The 25,347-nt window shown below is 40.2% G+C and overlaps 1 long non-coding RNA gene across 1 annotated transcript in view; it reads right to left on the bottom strand.

Annotated features, from left to right (window-relative positions):
- Positions 1–1,636: 1,636 nt before the first annotated feature.
- Positions 1,637–25,347, bottom strand: part of LOC113922829 — an 81,210-nt gene continuing 57,499 nt past the window's right edge. Inside the window, exons 2-3 of the long non-coding RNA XR_003520083.2 lie at positions 4,074–4,159; positions 1,637–1,940 (exon numbers count right to left, since the gene is read on the bottom strand). This is a non-coding gene — a long non-coding RNA (uncharacterized LOC113922829). The remainder of the gene's footprint in view (positions 1,941–4,073; positions 4,160–25,347) is intronic.

The raw sequence follows: 25,347 nt of genomic DNA, 5'->3' as shown, positions 1-25,347 counted from the left end.
AACATAGATAGAAGTTTGTTTTTCTCTTATGTAAGAGTCTAGAGGTTGATAAATCAAGACCAGATTAGAGGCTTGGCTCCACACACTGTTCAGGGCTCCAGGCTCCTTCTCTATTCCATTTCTCCTGATGGGTAGTCCTGTTTCCAACATTCAAAATAGATGCTAGAGCTTTAGCCATTACATATACATTCCAAGCAGCAGGATAGGAGAGAAAAGGGATCAAACACATGCCAGTTATTAACGGAGGACTGTTCCCGGTTGCGGCCATTTGACATTTCTGCTTACTTTCCATTGATCACAGTAGCAAGGGGGCTGAAAAATGTAGTCATTATTCTAGATGGCTTTGTGGTCGGTTAAAAACTGGAGGATTTTATTACTGAAAGAAGGGAAGAGGTAGTCAGAGGTTAGATGGATGGTATGGAGGAGGGGGAGATAAAGCTGGAGAGGTGGACAGGGGCTGGGTGAGGAGAACTTACTAAGACTCTACTGTTCACTACTCTAATCTTTGGGTTAATCTTAAATTTCAGCAGGTGGCAAGGGAAGGCAGGGCTGTCTCCTGAAAACCACCAGTTATGGCCACTGAATGGCCCTCTGAAGCCTTATAATAGGCGCTCCTAGAATATAATACAGGTGTCCACCTTGGTGGTGGACTTGAGGCTGTTTTCAGTCTGAGATCCATTAGCTCATTAGGTTAAAATGGGGCTAGGTAGCTTTTGATTCATGTCTCCAGAGAGTGCAGAGAGAGGAGGTGGGGTAAGAGGACACTGAGATAGAACAGAGGCTGAGTGGCCCCTGGCTGGCTTCCGTGAACCTCCAGAGAGAGCCTGGATGCCACACACTGGAAAGTAACTTCATGGGTTCCAGAGCCTGTTCCCATACGCTCTTTCTCTTCAAATGCACAGTAAGATTGTGGTAAGGGTTGCTTTGCTCCCTATTTTGCCAGTGAGGAAAAGGAAGTCAGAATCTTCCTAGGATATTCAGCAGGATGAGGTCTTAGAATCTGTGTTTTCACAAGTATGCCAGGTAATTCTTATGTTCAAATTACTCTGAGAAGCACCATGCTCAGGGTGCTGAGTTATATGGAAGGGTCACATCCAGAGTGGCAGATGAACCAGGAAACCATAAACTCCATGATGGCATTGAGTTATATCTTTCATCATCACTGCTCTATTTCTACCAGCACATTGTAGGTACTCAGTACATATTTGAAGAAAGAATGAAGACAAGTTTAGGTATCCAGGCTTCTTGGATTCTACTTCCTCTGGTGCTGTGGAATAATCCTGGAATGAGCTCATGTTTTGCCTGCTTAGTGCTGACAAGGTAGGAGATACATGCTATTAAAACTTCCATTTTAGAGGTAGAAACTGAAGTTAAATGACTTGCACAAGGTTACATAGATAGTAAGCAATAGAACCAGGATTGAAACTTGGGCTCTCAAATATCATACTCTCTTGTTTCTCTGGTAGAGAATAACTATTCCATGTCAGTAGATTTATCAAAGCTCAAATCATTCCCCATGAAACAGAAAAAGTCTCTTCCATAGATATTTAATATAACAGTTAACCTAATACACAAATGTGAGTCCCATCACTTGACACAAGTGTTACAGAAAAGTTCCACTCTGCTTCATAGACTATTTGCTCATATTGAAGTGCCAAACTAGATTGGCAGAGAGGAACATATATTGACCTTGAATGTTTACTCTGCTCATGAGCACACATCTGTTTTTGTTAATGGGGATGAGGGCAATCAGAGCTAACTCTCAGAAGCAGACATTCTTGACGTGGAATTCTCTCCCAGTCCGTGAAGTTTTATCATCCCTCAGGCTGAAGAACAGGTTGTCAGTTTAGACACTGGCCAGTTGAACCTAGAAGCTTCTCGACTCTTCAGTTCTTTGGAAGGAGGCACTGTTTCTTCAGGGTCTTTAGCTGAAGTTGAATCTTAAGGAGATATGAAATTTTATGGTTGAGAAACTACATCAAAAAACTCCAGGTAGACTTAGAGGAGTTAAACAGTTCTGTGGGGGGCCAATCGAACAGCTCTTGTGTTTTCTAGCAACAAATTCTAAGTACGAGAGCTGACACCTTTTCCAGTCTTCCTTCTCAGGCACCACCCCCCCTCCCCTAGTCCACTTTTGTATCTACTGTCCCAGCTCTAGCATATGTGAGCAAGGAGAGGTTGCCCACATTGTGGAATGGTTTCCATTTCCTTCCTTTGCTGACATTCTTTTATAGAAGACACAACACACAGATTGCATTGGCAAATGTTGCCTCATAACGTGTTTGGCACCAGCAGCCTTTGTGTGTTTTCTTGCAAGTTCTTCATTTGTCTTAGATGCAGGCAATGCCCTCTCACCAACTGACCACCATGAGATAGGAGCACATAAATCAATGGGTGCTCAGTTAGTGGGTCTCATGAGGACTTTGCTTTGTCACTCAGCTGCTTTACCTGAAAAGGTGTTGTAGATAGGACTATATGTTCCTTGGAGGAAAAGGAATGTGACTGGGTTTGGGGATCTACCCCACCACCTCAAATGATGAGAACTGTTGTCAGTTCATTAACTGACAGAAGCTATGTCCCATGACATCTGGTGGAAATGAAGCTTTTTCAAAGAGCAGGGTATGAAAAAATAGTGGGGATGGGAGGTGTAGATATAGAGGGCCTTGATAGTAAGTCTGTTCATGAAGTTCATAAGTCTGTTCATAGTCTGACTTTACATTTCTTTTCTAACTCACTAAAATTATTGTGATTTTTTTTCTTAACTATAGAAGAAACATGATGACTTCTGGTTCAATACTTCTATATGTAATTTCTTAGACTTGACATTTATATTTTGCTTCTAACAGTTACATTGTCTTCTGAGATATCTGCTCATTCCTTTGGGAAAAATATTATGTAATATGTACATATAACCTCTTGTCCTCCCAGCCACCTTCATCACCTCCCCACCCCCACATGCCACACAAGCTTTCTCAAATTATAACTCTGCCAAATAAAGGGAACTGGAGTTCTGCATCCTGCCTTCCTGTGGTGCTGGCAGAATATGATATTGGGCAAGCAACAGGTGCTTAAAGATTTGAGCAGGAGGGGACTTGCACCCACTCTAATGCCTCTGAGGTAGATGGACCTGAATAAGGTATGTCTAAATGTGAAAACTGAACATTACCTTCAAGGTTGTGGGAACCCAGATGGTCTCACCCCTTCATAAAGTTTCCCCTGCACCTAGCTTGGAGGGAGATGAAGTACCAGCACAGAGCCCCACCACCTTTATAATATCCATTCAGGGCTCCAGGTTCCTCACCATCTAAGAGAGGGAAAAGAAACTGGAAAAAATACCTGATGTTGAGCTTTCTGCCAATTTTGTCCTGTGGGACACTGAAGTTGGATTTAATTTAATGTAGAAAAATAAGGAAATGTTATCATATACACTGAGTATTATGTAAGAATTATTGGCTGTTAACAATATATATAAGACAAAGGGATCTCAATTTTCAAGGAAATTAAAATTTAAATGAGACTTTTCTCTCATTAGATTAGCAAAGATGCTTTTAAAAGCTCACACTTAGATGTTGAATAAGAGTGAAGAGAAATGGGTATGCTTATGTACTTTCAGTGGATCTATAAATTAGTATCATCCTTTTGGCTCATAATTTGGTCATTAAGAGGCTTAAATTTTGACAGCAGTTCTTCTTCCACCAATGTTATGATGAAATAATCAGAAACTTGGGTAAAAATGTATACACAAAGATGTTCACGGTAGTGTTATTTATAGTTGTAATGAATATGATATAATGATTTAGGTAACAATGTGATTCTAATGATAAGAAACTGGTTAAATACATGATGGCACATCCATAAGATTTCATATTGAAGTGGTCAATAAGACTTTTTAAAAATATCATGTCTCTTTCCCAGATGAAATTAGATATAGATATGTATAAGTCAGCTCTTATGGTATACACACCACCTCAAAATTTAGTGGCTTAAAAAGTTCTCAAAATGTGTGAATTGGCTGGATGGTTCTTCGGGTCTAGGCTGGCTGGAACTTGATGGTTGAGAATGACATTCCTTACCTATGTCGGGTAGCTGAAACAGATGGAACAGCATGGCCTCTCTCTCCTATGTGATCTGTCATCCTCTATGTCAATCTTGGGTGGCTCTAAAAGCATTAAGAGAAACAAGCCTCAATGCACAAGGACATTTTAAGCCTCTACTTACTTTTGCTACTACTATCCCTCTTAGCCAAAGTAAGTCATATGACCAAGCTGAGTCAAGGGATAGAGAAATAGAACTCAACCTCTTGATTGGAGGATCTGCAAAATATTGTGTCCATTGGGAAAAAAAAAAGTCACACCACATGACTTGATTTGGCTAATAAAATGTGAAAATTTGGGGACAGAAGCTCTAACAACCAATGCATGCTTTCCTATTTTCTCCTTCCCGTCTTACACACTAGCCGGATACATTTGAGATGGTAGCTGATCTTTCCGGCTTGGTTCCAAAATGATCAAGATAAGCAGAATTGCCATGCCAAATTGCACTGGACATGAGCTTGAATAAGGAATAAACCTTTATGATTGTGACGAGCATTCAGTGTTATACACAACTGATGAATTGTTGAACACATCAAAAGCTAATCATGTACTATATGTTGGCTAATTGAAAATAAAAAAAAGAAAAGAAATAAACCTTTGTGGCTTGAGGCCATGCAACAAGTTGAGTTTTTTTGTTATTGTTACAAAACCTGGTCTATCCAAACTAATACAAAAATTGTGTAGGAATTAAAGTGATATTTTAAAAGAATGATTTTTCATGTGGGGAAGTGTTCATTATATAATTCTATATCCAACCAGCAGCTTATAAAGTAGGTATATACTTTTATAATCCTAAATTTGTCAAAACAAGCAAAACACAGACACATAGCCCTGGAAGGAAATACATCAGTGTTAACAATGGAATTACAGGTAATTTTTATTTTCTTCTTTCCCATGTTTTCCATTTTATTTATAATCAGTGTTTATTATCATGCTAGATAATATTATTTTTTTCAGTCACTGGTCACTCAACCCTGTCCATTGTCAGGTGATTTACTGTACCTCCTATGGGAAGATTTTATGTCCTTACCTCATTGGGTTTGGCTATGTGATATGCTTTGGCCAATGAAATGTGAGTAAATATGGCATTCATCATGTTGGAACAGAAGGTATAAGACTCATCTTAAGGCTTGGCCGGTTCTCTGCTCTTTTCAGGTATGTCCATGTAGGGACTGCTCTTTTGGCCTGTGTCCTGAAATAAGAAGACAGAGGCAGAGCCCAGGGTATGAGATAATAAAAAAATGTTTATTGATCTTTGCCCCTGGTTCCTGGCAAAGAACACCTGAAACTCTTACAATACTCTAAGTGATCAAAGCAGTAGCAACATCTTTTGTTCCAGTATTTGGTCTTTGACCCCTTATCCTGACACAGAGCTCCCAAATCTCTTGGTATTTCCTGGGTGACAGCAGTGTCTTTGTTCTATGAGGTGACTCTTAGTTGCAGGCTGGTCACCAGAAAGACAAAGCCATGATTAGAAGCTTGGAAGAAGGGACAGGGACTAGGAATGGAGTTAATGATTGATCATGTCTAGATGATGAAGATTCCATAAAATAATCAAAATTATGGGGGTTCAGAGAGCTTCTGGATTGGTGAACACTTGGAGGTGCTGGAGAGTAGCATGCCCAGAGAGAGCATGGAAGCTCCATGCTCCTTCCCTCTACCTTACTTATGTAAGTCTTCTATCCGAATGTTCACCTGTATTCTTTATCATATCCTTTTATAATAAACCAGTAAAACAGTAAGGAAACTGTTTTCCTGAGTTCTGTGAGCCACTCTAGCAAATTAATCAAACCTGAGGTGCCGTGTCGTGGGAACCTCTGACCTCTAGCTGGTTGGTCAGGAGCACAGGTGATGACCTGGACTTATGTTGGCATCTACAGCGGTGTTGCTGGTGGCTGTCTTGTGGGACTGAAACCATTAACCTGTGGAATCTGATGCTGTCTCTAGGTAGGTAGTTTCAGAGTTGAAGTTGAACTGTAGGACACCCAGCTCGTGTCACAGAATTTCTTGGTACAAGAAGACCCTCACACCATCGTGTTATCAGAAGTGTATGTGAGTATGGTAGTGGTGTGAGGATAAAGGGAGACACACAGCTGGAAGTGTAAGTTTCTCTTACTCACCGCACTTGGTGAAAACCAGAGCCCATCTCAGCTCCAGGACAGCATCAAGAAGAAATAAACCATTATTGTTTTTAAGTTGCTGAGATTTGTTTTGTAAACACAGCAAATTTGGGAATATTCTTTTTTTAAGAAAAAAAAATCTGAAAATTGGCCATCAGTGGCTCATAAACCACCAAATTCCAAGTTCTACCCACACACAATACTGCTTTCTTCTTTATCTTTCGCCTTCCCTTTCAGTTACAGGGTGGAATACTACAAACCAGGTTGTTCTGCAACAAACCAAGTTCACAGATTCCAAAAACTGCCCCAGTCCTCTTATAAAGGCCACATCCCCATTTTCTGGGAATGTACCAGGATTGCCATGTTTTTGGATGCAAGGACAGGTGAAAAAGTAGCTCATCTCTTCTTTGGTAAGAGAATATTTTAGCTGTGGCAGAGAGAATGGCATTATTCAGAAGTCACCAACCAGCACAGAATCCTTATCATTCCACATTAAAATAGAATTGTTTCATCCAAAACCCTACTGGGGGTTTCATAAGCTATATATAGAGGGGTTGATCATTTACACACAATATACTCATTCATTCAAGGAAAATGTGACTTATTTTTCTATAAACTACATAATCTTCCTTAGGAGCCCCATCCTGCTGAGTAATAAGGAAACTTAGATTTAAATACCTCAGTATGCCCTCCCTGTCTTCTCCTCCAGAACGTATACATGTAAATACAAACATTTGCTTATTGTGTGACTGTGGAGGTGGGCAGGTGGGAACTCAGATCCCATGCTACTCCTTGGATCTTCACTGTCTTTGAGGAAATTATTTCCCTGTGTATCTGGTTACTCCTTGCTCTACTGGCACCTTCCGTGGACATCTGTGGCTAGAATGCTCCAGGTCTGCTGTTTCTCAGCTCAGTCAGGGCCTTCCTTCTGTGTCCTTCACTGGGCCCTTACAGGACTTCTGGGTAAACTTCATGCCAGGTGGGAGCTGAGGGTGCCTTGCCCGTGTGGTAGCCCAGATTGGTAGAGGGGGGGCACTCTGTTTCATTCCAGTTGCCACCCTTGTGCAGAAGAGGAAAGATATGAGCTAGACCTCCTGCCCTTGGCCTTGGGTGATGGTCACAGAAGGAAGTGGGCCATAGTCCAAAAACTGGAAATGAGGGCCATAGTCCAAAAATTGGAAACGAGTGCTCCTTGTTCCTCAAACCGGAACAAGATTCTCTCCTGCTTCTCTGAAAGCCATGCTTGGGCCATGTTTGGGAGCATATTTCCCATCTGTTTTTCATTTCCCCCAGCATAGAATGTGGCGAGGCCAGGATCACACAACATTCCCTTCTCATTCCCCAGATGCCTCTGAACTCTCTTCCTTGAATTTTTTGTTCCAATACATGCTGAATTACTTGAATGGCTCCCAGCACCACACCATGCTATTTCATACTTCTGAGCCTTTGCCCGTGCTGTTTTCTCTGCCCAGATTGCCTCTCCAACACCCATTTCTCTTGAAAAACTTCTACTCATTCCCCAAGGCACTGCCAGGACTCTTCCTCCAACATGCTCACTTCCCTCTTGGCAGTTTGCACAATGAATTTCATTAAAGAGATATTTTTTGTCTGTCTTCATCATGAAAACTTAAAGGCACAGAAGCCCAGGGATCCCATTTCAAGGCATCTTTGTTGTCCTGATGGCTGGTACAGAAAAAGTGTTCAACAAATGTGGTTTAAATAATTAAATCTTGGTAAAGTGTACATAGTATATCTCTCTGTATTTCTTACAACTGCTTGTGAATCTACAATTATCTCAAACAGATTCAGTTAAAAAAACCCAGCTTGATGAGCAGGACAAATTATTCTCTAAAGCTCCCTGTTTACCCACTGGGAGAAGACCAGAGTCGAAAAATCCAAGGTCTTTATGAAGTTGTCATTTCCAAATGGGGATGGATGGTTCAAGCTATTAGTAGTCAGGTCCCCTGTACCCCACTTGCCCTTAGAACTCTCAAGTCCTGAAAGGCTTTGAGGAAAGGTGAGACACCTGCTAGCACATACAAATTATACCACTTATAGGGCACCTGGGTGGCTCAGTTTGTTAAGAAACTGCCTTCGACTCAAGTCATGATCCCAGGACCCTGGGATCGAGCCCCGCATCAGGATCCCTGCTCAGCGGAAAGCCTGCTTCTCCCTTTCCCACTCCCCGTGCTTGTGTTCCCTCTCTCGCTGTCTCTCTCTCTGTCAAATAAATAAAATCTTAAAAAAAATTATACCATTTATAAAAAGGAGCCCTTTCAGGCAGATGAATGAAGAAAAGTGAACTCCTTTAGGCTTTGTGGATGGATAGTGTCTGTGTGTGGAAGAAAGGTATGGCACCCTTCCTCTGGGTGCTTACACCCACACAAACAGACTAAGGTGTATAAGCCTGAGTTTAGCATGCCCACCCGCCTCCAGCCCTGCACTCATGTGCAAGGCCTAATCTGAACACAGCAGTCCCAGCCTGAGTATTTCCCTAGGTTTGCCATCTCACTTCGAAGGGCCAACGGCCATGTTTCCATGCACTTGGAGTGGTTGCTTATGTTGAAACATTACTGGTGGGTATAAATATATTGTGGTTAATATGGATATATATTTTCTGTTAACTTTCTTAAATGAATCAATGTGAATAAAGAGTGGTTGGTTTATTCTCCACAAAAATTATTAGTGAATTTTATTATTATTAATAATATTATTTATTATATTAGTGAATATCTCCTCATTTTGGGTTTGTTCCTAGTGTAAGTTCTTGTCAGATACAGTCATCTGGGGGCTTCTTTTTTCCCTGAAGAGTGAAAGTGAGGGTCCAGGAACCAGTGTCGGTCCCCTTTATGAGTGGCCCTCCAGGACTTTGCTAATCTAGGCAGAAGTATGCATTTTAGTTAAGATTATAATCTGTTGCCTAGAGTGGCAATTCAGTGACAGCCTATCAAAGTTCCTTCTTACCTCAAGTGTCTATAAACATACTGCATTTATTATCGCCTTCGAGTTCTTTTCCATGAAACTGTTAACTACTTGTGTACAGAGACCTTGAGTTCTTCACACCTGCACACTGGCTAATTTCCTGGGGTCTGATGCTGTCATGACAAGGCAGCAGAGAAACACGCCTTACTAGTGACATGCAGAAAGTGAAGTATGGTTTACTGGGGAAGCTTCCACAGAAGAGGCCACAGAACTGATGGCTCCCCTGGCTGCCATCATCTGACAGAGAGATACGTGCTTGTCTTACCACAGGGGGATGTCCCCAGGAAAGGGCTCCAGGGAAGGGACTCTGCCCTGTACTGCTCTATGGATTTATAAGAAAAGGATGTCAGAGAACATATGGCATACTCTGTGATACAGGAAATTTCCTGGTTGAGGAAACAGTCTTGTTTGAAGACAGAGCCTCTAGAGATTAGCCTCTGGCATCAGCCTGTTCTTCCCTCAAGCTAGCGCAGAACTGCTAAGCCAGCATCTTGCTAAATTACCAAGAGGGTGGCTGGGATTTGTTTCTCCCACGGCACCCACGTAGTTAATTGGGCACTCAGTAAGTGTTGGATTAATAGCACTATTATTGTTATGAGCAGGTTCATGTTTATTTCATTTAAATTTGTTCTCCTCCCACATACTAGCTATGGTAAGCTCCCTTAGAGATAGATGAGCTGGGCAGGATCTGGGGAAATTTTCTGTGACTGCCCTCTTAATAGAGAAGGGAGTGAGCAGATTGGCTACAGTGGGTTATTTTTTGCACCTAGGTTCTATTTATTTATTTATTTATTTATTTTTATTTTTATTAACATGTAATGTATTATTTGTTTCAGGGGTACAGATCTGTGATTCATCAGTCTTACACAATTCGCAGCGCTCACCATAGCACATACCCTCCCCAGTGTCCATCACCCAGCCACCCCATCCCTCCCACCCCCCTCCATTCCAGCAACCTTCAGTTTGTTTCTGAGAGATTCTGAGAGATTAAGAGTCTCTTATGGTTTGTCTCCCTCTCTGGTTTTGTCTTGTTTCATTTTTCCCTCCCTTCCCCTATAATCCTCTGCCTTTTTTCTCAAATTCCTCATATCAGTGAGATCATATGATACTTGTCTTACTCTGTTTGACTTATTTTGCTTAGCATAATACCCTCTAGTTTCTTTTCTCACCTAGATCCCTAGGATGGAAACCAAGAAAACTTCTCTCTCCTGCTGGGTAGAAGACATAACTTCTGAAGAGGCACAGGAAGAGAAGAACCAGGACACAGATTTTTTTTCCCCTACATCATATCTTGGGCAGAGTAACGCCCATTGTGCCCAGGAGAACCTTGTGACTATTCTGGAAGAGATCTGGTTAGGTATGGTAATCATGTTGTCTCAGCTGAAACATCAGGGCACATGGCAGCCATATGATAACTGTTGAGTGCTCTTTTGGAGATAAGTATTTGAAATCAGGGCTGTCCCAAAGGGAAAAACAATCCAGAACCCATCAGAAGGATGTTTTTTTTTGTGAGCCCTGAAGATCCCAGCAACCTTGGAAGTTCTAGATCTACTGTTTTAGGCTCAATATGGAGCAGGATGGGGATTCCTGCTGAAACAGAAGAGGCAGAGTGGGTGGGAAGACTCTATACCATAGCATGGTGGGCTTCCACTGGCACAGTCCCTGGTGGTAGGTCTCAGGGATGATGAGGGGTGTTGCACCTTATGGGGTCTGAGATGTCAGGGCTCAGGTAGTGTGAAGGATCCTCACCACAGTGGAGCTGGCAACTACCCTCCTGGGGAGGAAGGAGCTGCATTTCCTTCTGTGAGCAGTAAGAGGAACTGTAGTTTTAGAAGCAAAGGATGTGGTTCTGAGCATTGGGCAACACTTCCTTTCTTTTTCTCTCCCTCGAATTGAAGAGACTCCAGAGTGGGCTGGATCTGTGACTTTCCAGTGATGGCTGGTCCCATGAATTGCTGTGTCAAGAATGAAGAAACTTACCTTGCTGAAGGCCAGTGTGGCTCTCATGTATTACCACCACCACTATTACTACTACTGGTTATTAACCAGGCACTTTGCTAAAAGCTGTACAAAGATTTTTTTTCACTTAACCCTCACCAATAACCCAACGATGTAAGTTCTATTGGAATTTAGAATCTGAAGTGAGGCCACCTAAATTGTTCAAGATAAAACAGCTTGAAGTGGTATAGTCTGGGTCAGAACACAGTTCAGTAGGACTCTAGCTTCACTATTACTTTCTTATGCATGTGCCTCAAATGTCCTAACAGCAAGTAATCTATGCAGCCAAGATATCTTCCTTCAGAAAGTGCCATGTGGCAAGAATTGTGTTTATCCTGTTCACCACTGCAGTCCCAATGCCTTGGCCAGTGCTTGGCCCATAATCAGTACTAGATACTGATATTTGTGGAATGAAAATAGGGATGTATATGTAGCTGCAAATCAGCACTTTGTATGGAGCCTCAATCCTGAAGTAAGCTATGAATCATATTCCTATACCAGGTCAAGGGAAGGAAGTCACAGACCATCAGGCTATTTGTACCTTTAGTATTTCAATTCAAAACAAACATTGTTTTATGATCAAAATGAATTATCCTGACATTCTTTCACATCTTATCAGACTCTTCTTTATTAAAAATGTTGTTGGTACTATTACTTAATACTGGAGCAAGCAATAAATTCCACTGGTCTACAGAGACTGTGGTTGGGTTCCCAGTACCAAAATGATTTTGATTATTGAGTTGGCATATACCCTTAAACATTCCTAAATCAGTGGTTGGCAGCAGCCAGATTCTGAGAGAAAGAGAAAAAAAACAGTGTGCGTGCACACACACACACACACACACACACACATACACATCTAGCAGCTTCAAAGCCTCTTACACATTAATGGATTCCTTATGGATTACATGGCTATAATTGTGAAACAGGACAAAGAACTAGAAAGAAACATTTCTCTAAACAAAAAGATTTTTTAAATATCCCTTTGAAAAATCAATTTTTCTGAAGAGAGTAAGAAAAAAAACCCTAACATAATGGAACCCTTAAAAATGTGTGTCAGCAACACAATAGGAAAGCAGAATAAATGTCAGAATAAATGTAGGCAAGGCAACCACATGAAACCAAGTTCAGAGTTCATCTGCACTCCCAACAGCAGGCATAAATGGAGAAAACAACCAACAGAGTAGAGTAGTAAGAGAGAGAATGCCAAGTCATGGTAAGAGGGGGTGAGAGTGGGGGCCACAGTAGGGGGAGGAATATTCTAGAATTCAAAACAACAGACTATTCATATCATATTCCTAAAATCTGTATAATGAAACCTGTTTATATTATCCTCAAATTAATTGTTCAATGTTCAAATTTCAGTGTCCCAGCCAGTGACCCACCAACAATTTCCTTGTTCATAACATTTTCTTTTCTTGGTCCCTTGAAAAAATAACAAATGAGTTTCTCCGTTTATAAAGCTGCTCTGAAATGTCTTCTTATGTCATGGGGGCTGGAGGTCATCTTGGGACACAGGATGGTAATGGGGGCCCCTGGGCTGGGGAACAGGAGGTTTTGTGATTGTGAAGCAACTTCTGATCCCATTAGCTGATGGTTGACTGACATTTTGGAACAAGATTTTGCAAGGAACTGGGGAAAGGAAAAGAAGGAGCATGGGAAGGAGGCACTTAAAAGATTGAGAAGGCGGGAATGAGCTGAGTGCTCCCAGATTTGAGGAGGATTTTATTATTGGACCCAGATCTGTGGTGAGCTTTAAGCCAGAATCTCAGACGCCCATTTTGAGGGGCCTAGTATAGGTTTTCTTATCAGTATTGTGCTGACCTTACCAAGGAAACTGGCTCTGTGAGGGAAGATACATTAAATTCTCATTTACAAATTAAGCAGTAATGTATATAGGCTTAATGGGGAAGCACTTCTTAGAGGGCTAAAGGTGGTATTTTAGGAAAAAATAAAAGGCAGTACAGCTTTATACATGCCGGGAAGTTGTTTCTCTGAGAAGTGATATAAGCTAAAAACAACTAGTTTCATGAAAGATTTATCTAGATTCCTTGGTGCTAGATTTGTAATAATTTATTACTGGAAGCAAAGGACTTTGGAGTATATTCTTAAGTTTTCCTCAGTGTTCCTATCAGAGGCAGAATATTGATTGGGTTGATTAGAATCTGGCTGGATATGTAATTTCTCATTAAAAGCAGAAATTACACTTTGAAAGATCTCTGGGAGCCCCTCTGTCCAAAATGTGTGGGAAGGTGAAAAAAAAAAAGTCACACAGCCCACTTTGAAGCCCACTTACATTATGTCCTTGCTGTGGTATCCTGGGTAGATTAATTTCTCTGAGCCTCCACTCTATGATAAGGATAATAAAATGTTCCTAATAAGTTTTCTGTCAAGAGTAAGGGAGATCATATATGCGAACACCTAGCATGGGGCCTGGAACCTAGTAGGTTCCCAATAAATAGTAGTTCCATTTATTTCCTTTTTAAAAATTTTTTTATTATGTTTTGTTAATTACCATACATTACATCATTAGTTTTTGATGTAGTGTTCCATGATTCATTGTTTGCGTATAACACCCAGGGCTCCATGTAGTATGTGCCCTCTTTAATACCCATCACCAGGCTAACCCATCCCCCCACCCCCTCCCCTCTAGAACCCTCAGTTTGTTTCTCAGAGTCCATAGCCTCTCATGGTACATCTCCCCCTCCGATTTTCCCCCCTTCATTCTTCCCTTCCTGCTATCTTCTTCTTCTTCTAATTTTTTTTTCACATATAATGTATTATTTGTTTCAGAGGTACAGGTCTGTGATTCATCAGTCTTACACAATTCACAGCGCTCACCATAGCACATACCGTCCCCAATGTCTATCACCCAGCCACTCCATCCCTCCCACCCCCACCACTCCAGCAACACTCAGTTTGTTTCCTGGGATTAAGAATTCCTCATATCAGTGAGATCATATGATACATATCTTTCTCTGATTGACTTATTTTGCTTAGCCTAATACCCTCTAGTTCCATCCACATTGTTGCAAATGGCAAGATTTCAGGTTTTTTTGATGGCTGCATAATATTCCATTGTGTATATATACCACATCTTCTTTATCCATTCATCTGTTGATGGACATCTTGGCTCTTTCCATAGTCTGGCTATTGTGGACATTGCTGCTATAAACATCGGGGTGCACGTACCCCTTCAGATCCCTCCATTTGTATCTTTGGGGTAAATACCAGTAGTGCAAATGCTAGATCGTATGGTAGCTCTATTTTCAACTTTTTGAGGAACCTCCATACTGTTTTCCAGAGTGGCTGCCCTAGCTTGCATTCCCACCAACAGTGTAGGAGGGTTCCCCTTTCTCTGCACCCCTGCCAACATCTGTCATTTCCTGACCTGTTAATTTTAGCCATTCTGACTGGTGTGAGGTGGTATCTCATGAGGTTTTGATTTGGATTTCCCTGATGCTGAGCGATGTTGAGCACTTTTTCATGTGTCTGTTGGCCATTTGGATGTCTTCTTTGGAAAAATGTCTGTTCATGTCTTCTGCCCATTTCTTGATTGGATCATTTGTTCTTTGGGTGTTGAGTTTAAGAAGTTCTTTATAGATTTTCGATACTAGCCCTTTATCTGATATGTAATTTGCAAATATCTTCTCCCATTCTGTCGGGTGTCCTTTGGTTTGGTTGACTGTTTCTTTTGCTGTGCAAAAGCTTTCTATCTTGATGAGGTCCCAATAGTTCATTTTTGCCCTTGCTTCCCTTGCCTTTGGCGATGTTTCTAGGAGGAAGTTGCTGCGGCTGAAGTTGAAGAGGTTGCTGCCTGTGTTCTCCTTTAGGAGTTTGATGGACGCCTGTCTCATATTGAGGTCTTTCAACCATTTTGATTCTATTTTTGTGTGTGGTGTAAGGAAATAGTCCAGTTTCATTCTTCTGCATGTGGCTGTCCAATTTTCCCAACACCATTTGTTGAAGAGACTGTCTTTTTTCCATTGGACATTCTTTCCTGCTTTGTCGAAGATGAGTTGACCATAGAGTCGAGGGTCCATTTCTGGGCTCTCTCTTCTGTTCCATTGATCTATGTGTCTGTTTTTGTGCCAGTACCATACTGTCTTGATAATTACAGCTTTGTAATGGAGCTTGAAGTCCGGAATTGTGATGCCGCGCTTTGCTTTTCTTTTTCAACATTCCTCTGGCTATTCGGGCTCTTTTCTGGTCCCATACAAATTTTAGGATTATTTGTTCCATTTCTTTGAAAAAAGTTGATGGTATTTTGGTAATTCCATTTATTTCCTACACCTTCGTTTTCTCCCCTGCCCTCCCCCACCTCCTGCACTCTGATTCTTGAACTCTTTTAACCAGTGACAGAGCCTTCCTTGCATGATTAAAAATAATAATAATGAAAATATCACTAAGCAGTTACCACTAATCTAATTCGATCCTGAAAACAATACCATGAAATAGGTACCATTATTGGCTCCATTTTACAGAGGAAGAAATCGAATCTAAGTAGGGTTAAATATTGTTTCTCTTATCTGTTTCTATACAACAAAACACTTCAAAACTTAGTGGCTTGAAGTAACACCATCTTATTATGTCTCATGATTCTGAGTTGGCCAAGCTCAGCTGGGCAGTTTTGCTCCACATGAGGTTGTCTGGGGCAACATTTATCTGGAGGCTCAACAGAGCTAGAACATCCAAGATGGCTTGCTCACATGGCTAGCAATTGGTGTTGGATATCAACTGGGAGCACAGTTGAGACTGTCCACCAGAGGACATCTATACTCCTCCATTGTCTCTCCTGGGATGGAAGCTAGATTCTTAAGAAGGAACCCTCCAAGAGGGAAGAAATGGAGACTCCCAGTTCTCTTAAGGCCCAGGCTCAGAAATCTTAGAACATCACTTCTCCCATGATCTGTTGGCCAAACCTGTAACTGGCCCAGCAAAATTTAAGAGAAGGGGAAACAAGTTTCACTTCTCAATGGAGGAGTGGCGGGGGAAAGGAGTTATGACAGGTAAGATTGGAGATTATCTACCACAAATACTTTGCCCAAAGTCACAGAGCTAGTGAGTGTCAGAGTCAAGATTTCAACACATCAGTCTTTCAGAATTCATGTGCTCAGCCACTAGGTCTTCCCTGTGATAATATACAGTTAAATGCCAATGTCTATGGAGAACACAATGAGCACAATGTATTTCAGAGGAAAGATCAGTATAAAATTAAGAACTCTAAAGACCCTAAACTGAAAAGAGTACTCCTTTCATGCCCCTCCCTACATAATGAATAACAAATGTTATTTTTTGAAATGTCACAAAGGTTACATATGCTAAAGTTAAAATAAAATTTTTTTAGATTCTCCCATTTCAAAATTCTATATACGTTCATTAAAGCTGAGGTTTCTGTGTGTGTGTGTGTTTAGTGAGGTGGGGGTAGGGGTGGGATGGCTGTGACCCCTGAATTACAAGTGCTCTACGCACATACTCAGCCTGCCTAATGGGTAACTCATGCCTGTATGGGGGAGGTTCAGAGGCCTAGAGTTGGCAGGGAAAGTTCCAAGGAGAGGCAGAATTTAGCCTGGCTCTGAACTCTGATTAGGATTTGATAAAGAAAAAGAGGAAAAGGAAAGAGAAAAAGAGTAAAAGAAGAAAGGTAAAATATGAGTAAGAAGACATCAAGTGGGGAATGAGCAGCTAGTAGTAGCTAGGGGGATAGAGGAATGGACCAGGCTGAAGTAAAAAGGTCTGGATTTGGTAGTGGGAGGGCTGATTAGTAATTTACTTGATGATTGGAGCTAAATTGGCTCTCCATCTTCAGAGGTATCCCAAAGTAGCACTGAGAATCAGACTACAAAGAATGAAGATCCTCATGAAACTAAGGCCCAGCTGTGTAAACACTGTTTTAGCCTTGGCCTTGCTAAAGGCAGATGCCTGAAAGTCCTGTTGGGGGCGGGGTTGGAACGATACTGCTTGAGGATCTCCCCAGTGGCTGATCCAGGAACATCCAGGCTCATACCACTGTCTCACTAGTTTCATTTGGTAAGGGACTGAGGAGTTAAAGCAAACCCAGTCATCATAACCCATCTGACAGCACTCTCCACAGAGTTTATTAACCTAAATCTCTCTTGTATTACCTATCTACCAGGATGTCCTGGTGAAGGCAAGGACTTGGGGACTTTTTTGAGCCATTCTGAGCAAACACCATCTCCAGATTATTTTCCTCCTAAGGTGGTTTCTATCATTTTAATTTGCAAAACCTTCTCTCTTCCTTCACATTTGAAAGAAGCCCAGTATGACTGTTGTAATTTTTTTCATGTAAATTATAAATATTTAGAATCTCTGTCAAAAAAATAAAGAAATAAAACCAGATGTTTTCCCTTATTCTGGTCCCAAGTAATACCACATTAAAAAACAGAGAGTATTTTCAAGTCTCGTTAAAAAATATCTCAAGAAAACAAACATTTGTTGAATGCAAACAAGAAGAGAATATGACATTTTAAATATTAATATAGAATTTAAAGCAAAAAAGCCTGAAGCCCAGAGAGAATGGGTTACACGTATATAGGGTCACAGAGTGAATATGCAGCCAAGTTAGAATCTGAACTTAGTTCTCTCAAGTCCTAGTCTGATGTGCTTTCTATACTTGATGCAGTAGACTGACTGCAAAAGGAATCTATTCTAGCTGCAGACTCAGTTTGCCAGCCTCCGAATTGGGATCCCAACCCTAGTTGCAATAGAGTTCAAAGATGTCTGGAGAGATTTTAAAGCCAAATCCAGCAACCTCTGTTACTTCTTATTCTCACTACCTCCATAGCATTTGGTGCTTCTGACTGCACCCTCCTTGAATTTTTTCCTGCTCTGGCTCCCATAATACCTCGAGCTCATTTCTTTCATCTCTGGTCTATCAGCAGGAGCTCCCTATTCAGAGTTGTTCTTCCTTTTACATTTCATTTCTGAGCTACTTTTTCTTTCTGCTCTATACCAGTGGGTCTTAGTCAGGGATATGTATCAGAATTTCTTGTACAACCTATTTAAAACTTGGAAGTAGGAGCACGTGGCTGACTTAGACGGTGAAGCATGTGACTCTTGTTGGGTATAGAGATTCCCTAAAAATAAAATCACAAAAAAACCCACAAAAAATTAAAAAAAACTTGGAAGCATAGTAGCCATAATTTGAAAAATCCCCTCAGGTGACTTTGATGGACACCCCTGTAGCAAATAGTATTTTCGAAAGATGGCCCCAAAATATTTCCCATCCCACATACCCTTCTGCAATGTGACCATGCCATTTTCCCCAACCAGAGGTGGAATCTATTTCTCAAAGTCTTGAATGTGCTTAGGCCCTGTAACCAACAAAATGTAACAGAAGGGACACTGTGCCAGTTCTAGGCATGGCCCTTTACTGATCTGGTAACTTGAACTCCTGCCTCTTGTAAGGAATGTGATCAGATATCCTGAGACCACCATGGCATGAAAAACTCAAGCCATAGGGAGCACTTCAAATGATAAGACCTCATGTGTGGAGCATGGAGGTACCATGTATGAATAAAGAACCATCCTGAAAGTGGATCCTCTAGGCCCAGTCACTATAGTTAAGACCACGTAGAACAAAACTGCCTAGCCTATCTAGTCCTTCCTCAAATCCTGACCTGTGAAATCATGAGCAAGATAAGTGGTTGTGTTAAGCTTTGTGAGGTAGTTTATTTCATACTCAATGATAGGTAAGCCATACCAATTTCACCCTCCCCATACACACACAACCCACTAAGAACCATTGCTCTGTCTACCTGGCTAGTGCCATGAGCTGATAGTTCAGAAATCATCTCCCCTCTTCCTGGGTATTTATATAGATATCTTGCTGGCCCCTCAAATGCAACACATACTAAACTAAACACATAATTTTCCTTTTTAAAACTCCTGTTCTCTTTCTGCAATGAATTGTTCACACTACATTCCACATCACTTTGGAGTATTTTTTCACTCCTCTCTGTCACCTGGGGCAGCCAATAAGTCACAGTATTTTTGTCTTCTTCTTCCTATCCACTCATCATCCTCGTTAGGTCTTTATCATCTCTCAGCTGCAGTGTGGTAGTAGTCTCCCACATGATCTCCTTGCCTTTCATTTCTTCAGTTCATCTTCCACATGATGGTCAGAATGATCTCCCCAAAACATGAGTGGCACACATTATTTCTGTTCTACAAAAACAACAGTAACTCCAGAATGTTTACCAAAAAAACTTCACACTTCTCAATGTGGTAATCAATACCCTTCACTACTGAGCAACAAAGTAACTTCACCTTTTATCCATTACTTTCCTGTCTCAGCATAACTCTCAGCAACCTGGTCTACCAGCTGCCTTTCTAGAACTCTAGGCTTCTGGATGGGCTTCTTTCCTCAGACTGGAACACCTTTCCTCTCCTTTTTTCATATGTAGAAATTCTTTGTATATCTCAAAGCCTAGTTCAATTTTCATGTTCTCCTGGATGCATTTTTGGGTTGCTCTTTTCCCCGGGGCTCTCATATACAGATGTGCAGATTGTATACAATACAACTCTAAGGAGAGCCATTCACAATGACCACCATGTGAAATGCACCTCCTAGAGTTGTGTAGTGCACAGCTTATAACAACACATAATGATTTCATTCTCTGCACTCCTTTGACATAGTTCTTTGTTTTATTCTCTTAAAAAAATTTCTAAAATACCTGCTATATGCAGACACTGAATAAAGGCCACAAAGATGTGTTATGAGGTCTTGGTCTTGAGAGGCTTAAAGTTAGGGCAGACAGGCATATAATCAAATATATGCTAAAAACACTTTCACCTCTATTTAATTCTTAATTTAGTCTTCTCCATTTTAGAGTTGGTTGAGAGCTCTATTTTGGTGCAAAATTTTTATGGACAGAAGTCATGTCTTATTTATCACAGCCCACAATTAACATTTGGCTGTGCACTATATAGTGTCTCAGATAATGGTTATTAGAATATGTCAGATGTACCAATTGTAACAAGAGCAACCATTTATTGGTCCTGTACCTGGAACACTGCTAACCCCATAAGCCTGGATAGGAAGTATACATTTAGAGCTGGGACAGAAACTGCTGTGTGTTCCCTGTACCCCATTTCCTTTTCTTATTGAGTACTAAGCCAGACTGCTTTTCCTAGCCTTCCTTGCAGTTAGGTGTGGCCATATGGCTGAATTCTGGCCGATGGAATGTGGGTAGGAAATGAAATGTATCAAGGACTGGCCTATAAGAACTTTCTGCTTAAACTTCCACGTTCCTCTTTCATCCTGAAGCTTAATGGAGGGGACTCTGAAGATCTAGAGCAGGTGGCACTACAAGAAAGAAGGAGCTTGGACCCTTGAGATATTTTTTGGGGGATCATTGGCTGACCAAGAATACTTACATTATTGCATAAATGAGAAAGAAGGCTTTATTGTGTAAAGCTTAAAGTTTGGGACTGCTTGTTACAGTTGTCAGTTTAACTTGCTTAATACAAGAGCTAAGTTTAATGTAACATTTTTAGATTGCTCATGACTATCTACTTTTCAAAAGAGTATCCAGTAAAGAAGTTCCAAAACTGCATTTATCACCCCCATTTATGTATGAACTCTCTCATCTCCATGATCAGAAATAATGGCTTTGTTCAATCTCTGATTTTTGTAATCTTCAAAATATATGCAACTGGTAAAAATACCAAAGAACTTCTCTTAAAATATACTTCCAGGAAGTGGCTGGGTGATAGACATTGGGGAGGGTATGTGCTATGGTGAGGGCTGTGAATTGTCTAAGACTGTTGAATCACAGAAGTGTACCTCTGAAACAAATAATACATTATATGTTAAAAAAAAGATGGTAGAAAGGGAGAAATGAAGGGGGGAAATTGGAGGGGGAGACGAACCATGAGAGACTATGGACTCTGAGAAATAAACTGAGGGTTCTAGAGGGGCGGGGGTGGGGGATGGGTTAGCATGGTGATGGGTATTAAAGAGGGCATGTACTGAATGGAACACTGGGTGTTGTTGTACGCAAGCAGTGAATCATGGAACACTACATCAAAAACTAATGATGTAATGTATTGTGATTAACATAACATAATAAAAAATATACACTTCCATAAGCCCAGAGAAAACTCTTTGGTGTAGAATTTGAAAGGGTCTAGAGATCCCTACCCCTGGTTAGGACAGTGTTGTACCCTCCACAGCACGCTGCTGTCTACTGAGGCTGTTGTGAGATGGGAATCCTGACATTCAGGCCCACTGAGTGTTGGGAAAGAAATAGAGGGGAATAAGCTTTGACTTCCTGATGCCTTAGAGTCAGTTTGGCACTTGTCATAACTCCATGATTTGTATTCATGTGACAACCTTACCACTTCCTGTTTTGATCCAAAAAAATAAAATAAATAATAAAGAAGAAGAAGAAGAAGAAGAAGAAGAAGAAGAAGAAGAACTCTAAGAGAAAAATGAGGTCACAAAATTGAGGAAGACCCAATGCGTCCCTTTTTTCTTTCATTTACTCAAAATACATTTTCTAGCACCTATTATGTTCACAATGCTGTGTGTATGTATGGGGGAATGGTTCAACTAAATATAACAGATCTGCTCCCAGGGATATTTTTATTTATTTACTTATTTTAAAAGATTTTATTTATTTATTTGACAGAGAGCGACACAGCGAGAGAGGGAACACAAGCAGGGGGAGTGGGAGAGGGAGAAGCAGGCTTCCCACCGAGCAGGGAGCCCGATGCAGGGCTCGATCCCAGGACCCTGGGATTATGACCTGAGCTGAAGCAGACACTTAACAACTGAGCCACCCAGGCACCCCCCAGAGACATTTTTAGACTGTTAGTATTGACAAGGCAAGCAGCTATGTAAAAGACAGTATAGAGTAGAAACAGCATTGACTTTGATGAGACAGACCCAGTTTCAAATTCTGTCTCCATCAATGACTGTGGTTTGAACTTGGCACCACTTAAGCACTTAAATTCAGTTTCCTCATCTATAATTTTTGAGGATTGTTGAAAGAATTAGAGAATTCCCTAGCAGGGTGCCTGGCAAATAGTAGGTCATATCTCTTATTACATAGACAAGGCACATATACATGCCTAACCAGGTGAATATTTTAAGAAATAGCAAATAATTGGCACAAACAAGAAAAGCTGGATGAGTGTGGAAGGAGGAAATCACATTGGGTTGAATGGATAAAATAAGTCATTAGTTTTTCTTAATCAAGATTTTCTTTTAGAACATTTCTCACCTATAATCTAATGTGGATGTTAGATTTAAATGTAAAACTCCTATGCAGGAATTGCCAAAAAAGGTATAAATGGAGTGAGGAATTTTTTTATTTCAGAAGAAAAGTTCTTGTATTGGATAAAAAAATTCACAACAGTTACTGCTGACTCATACATATACCTATGTGTGTGTATGTGTGTGTGTGTGTGTGTGTGTGTGTAATAAGCATGCTACATACATGAGGGATAAGCCATAAAAATTGATCATATGTTCAGGAACAAAGAGTTATGATATAATATGTAAAATTATAGAGAGCCAATGTTACAAGAAGATCTTTCAATCCAAACCATTCAAATTACAATAGAAGTTAATAGACTCAAAGAGATTAAATGACTTGTTTAAGATCACACAAGTAGGAAATTGTTAAGCTAGGACTTGAATCTTAATCTCCTAGATTTCTGGCACAATGCTCTTACCACTAATTCCTTTATAGTCAAGGTTGAAGGAGTAATTCCATAATGCCACTGGACAGAGCTTCTTGGAGGTCTTAGTTCCAGGAAGTGAAAACTTCCCAGTAATAACTTCCCAGTACTATGGACAGAGGTCAGGCTTGAACAAAAGCTCTATTAAGGATTCCACAAAATAGTTAAAAATACTTAAAATAGCTCTCACTAATTGAACACACTGTGCCAAATGCTTTATATATATAATTTATTTATTCATTCACTTCATTATTCATTCATACCTATTATGTCAGGCATCTATGCAATGTGTTAGGATACAATAGTGAAAAGACATACATGGTTATTAACCTCATAGAAACTCTAGCCTTCCTCACAACAGAAATTCCATAAGATTTGTTTGTTTACTGCATTCATTTTACAGGTGATGGAACAGGCCCAGAGAATAACAATAATGGCATCCATATATTAACCCACACCAGGCACTCTTCTGAGCAGTCTCTGAGTAAATCTGCTCAACAGCTCTATGAGATTAAAAAAAAAAATGGAGGCACAAGCAGTTACAGGGACAGGTTCAAGGCCACATGGGTAGTAAGCAATAGATCAAGGACTGGAATCAAGGCTATCTGATACTAGTGTCCATAATTTTAACCTCTACATTATACTGACCATTGGATTCCTGCTTTTTTTTTTTTTTTTTGCTAAAAGATAATGCACATGATGTCAAAACTCTGCTAGTGAGGGCTAGGATCCAGGAAGCATAAATTTGTCTGCAGACAAATTCTGTGTTCCTTGGCAGATGTATGGTGGTTATCATATGTCGGAGTACTGCACCTGTACACATGATTCCAGGTAAAGCAATAGCATAAGGCTGGCCTTTAGTAGGTTCTCAATAGAGTAGGCAAATGGTAAGCAGTAGAAATAAATAAGTCTAGAAAGAACCTAAAAATTATTAAGAAGTAGGAGCGGCTGGTAACAATATTGCTGGATCTACATTTAGACAAAACTATATTTTTCTGAGGCTAGGCTTGCTTTATTTAAACATAGAGACAGCAAGTATCTACATAAACCTTCACACTCCTGTTAGAAAGAGGGCAATTTCTGCAGAATTAAAAGCTAGCTATAAATTTTATTGTGTAATATAATTTATCCATCTTTTAAGCCATCCTGTTGCAAGATATAGATATACACCTTGAGACAAAAAGCAGACTTGAACAATTTTCAGTTTCACATAAATTCTATTAAAGAAGAATAAAACAGTGAAATTGCAAAATTTCTCCATTCTCTTCCACCATATGGCTTTCTTTGAGGTTTAATAATATTGTAAATAAAGTGGCTTGAAGATGAAATGCAAAACAGTGAACAACAATTTAAAAACATTTTGAAGAAGCAAGTATTATATCCCAGTGTTGCCAGGTTTTCATAGAAAACAGAGAGAGAATTCTCATTTGTTCTATCAAGAAAGCATAAATATTGGCTCTGTATTAAGCCAACCTTTTGCAGCTGTACACCAGCTCTCAACTATTAAAAAGATTCTTAAATTCCCAGAGAAACAAAAATCAATTTCAGCCATATAAGTCTCTATATAAATCTATTGTACTTTATTCCAAATATTTTCTCATCAAGGAGTTTGGAACAAAATTTTTTTGAAAGAAAGTCTCCAGTTCACCCATTACACTATTATAAATATTTGAATGACTTCCAGTAACTTTGCTTAGAAAATCTCAATGTTTGTGTAACGTGCCAATGACAGCTCAGCAACAATGTCAATACATTTCATTATTTGGCAAGACAACTACTCATAGCAATAGATTGGAATTCTGATTGCCATTTTCATATATTATATTTCACTTTTGTCACAGCACACAGGATGGTTACTCTTGCCCTCTTGGCAAGATATTCATATCTGAGCTTATATTAAAAATCTATTTTATCTGTTAAAGCTTAGAATGAGCTAAGTAATTACTGTTTTAATCCCAAATCAATATGTGTAGTCAGGTCTTGAAAGAATTCCAATCACTGTAGCCCTTGTTCATATTTTAGATGGATAATGCTAATGGGTTGTTTTCCTTGGGGCTCATTTTATATATTTTATTTGTAGGAATTAGTCACTGGTATAGTGACTATTGTTCACATAGCTCAAAGAAATGGACGTGATAATTAATTTTCTGGGTTTTGTAAGAATCTGCACTGGCACAAATAAAATATATGTATTTGCTGAAGTTTGGAGAAATAGAGTAGAATGGAGATGTGCTTCTCAAGCTTTAGCATGCTTTAGAACATCCTGGAGAACTGGCTAATAACAGATTTCCTAGGTCCCACAATCAGTGAATCTGATTCAGTAAGTCTGGGTGGGGTTTGAGATTTTGATTTCTAACAACTTCCGAGGTGATGCTGATGTTGTCATTTCAAGGACCATCCTTTGGGGAGCAGTGGAATAGAATGGAATGGCCCATAGTGAAGGC

Source organism: Zalophus californianus, chromosome 9, assembly GCF_009762305.2.
Source record: "Zalophus californianus isolate mZalCal1 chromosome 9, mZalCal1.pri.v2, whole genome shotgun sequence".
In the NCBI taxonomy this organism is placed as follows: Eukaryota; Metazoa; Chordata; class Mammalia; order Carnivora; family Otariidae; genus Zalophus; species Zalophus californianus.
The sequence above is the reverse complement of the archived record's forward strand: the minus strand, read 5'-3'. Positions and strand labels throughout refer to the sequence as shown.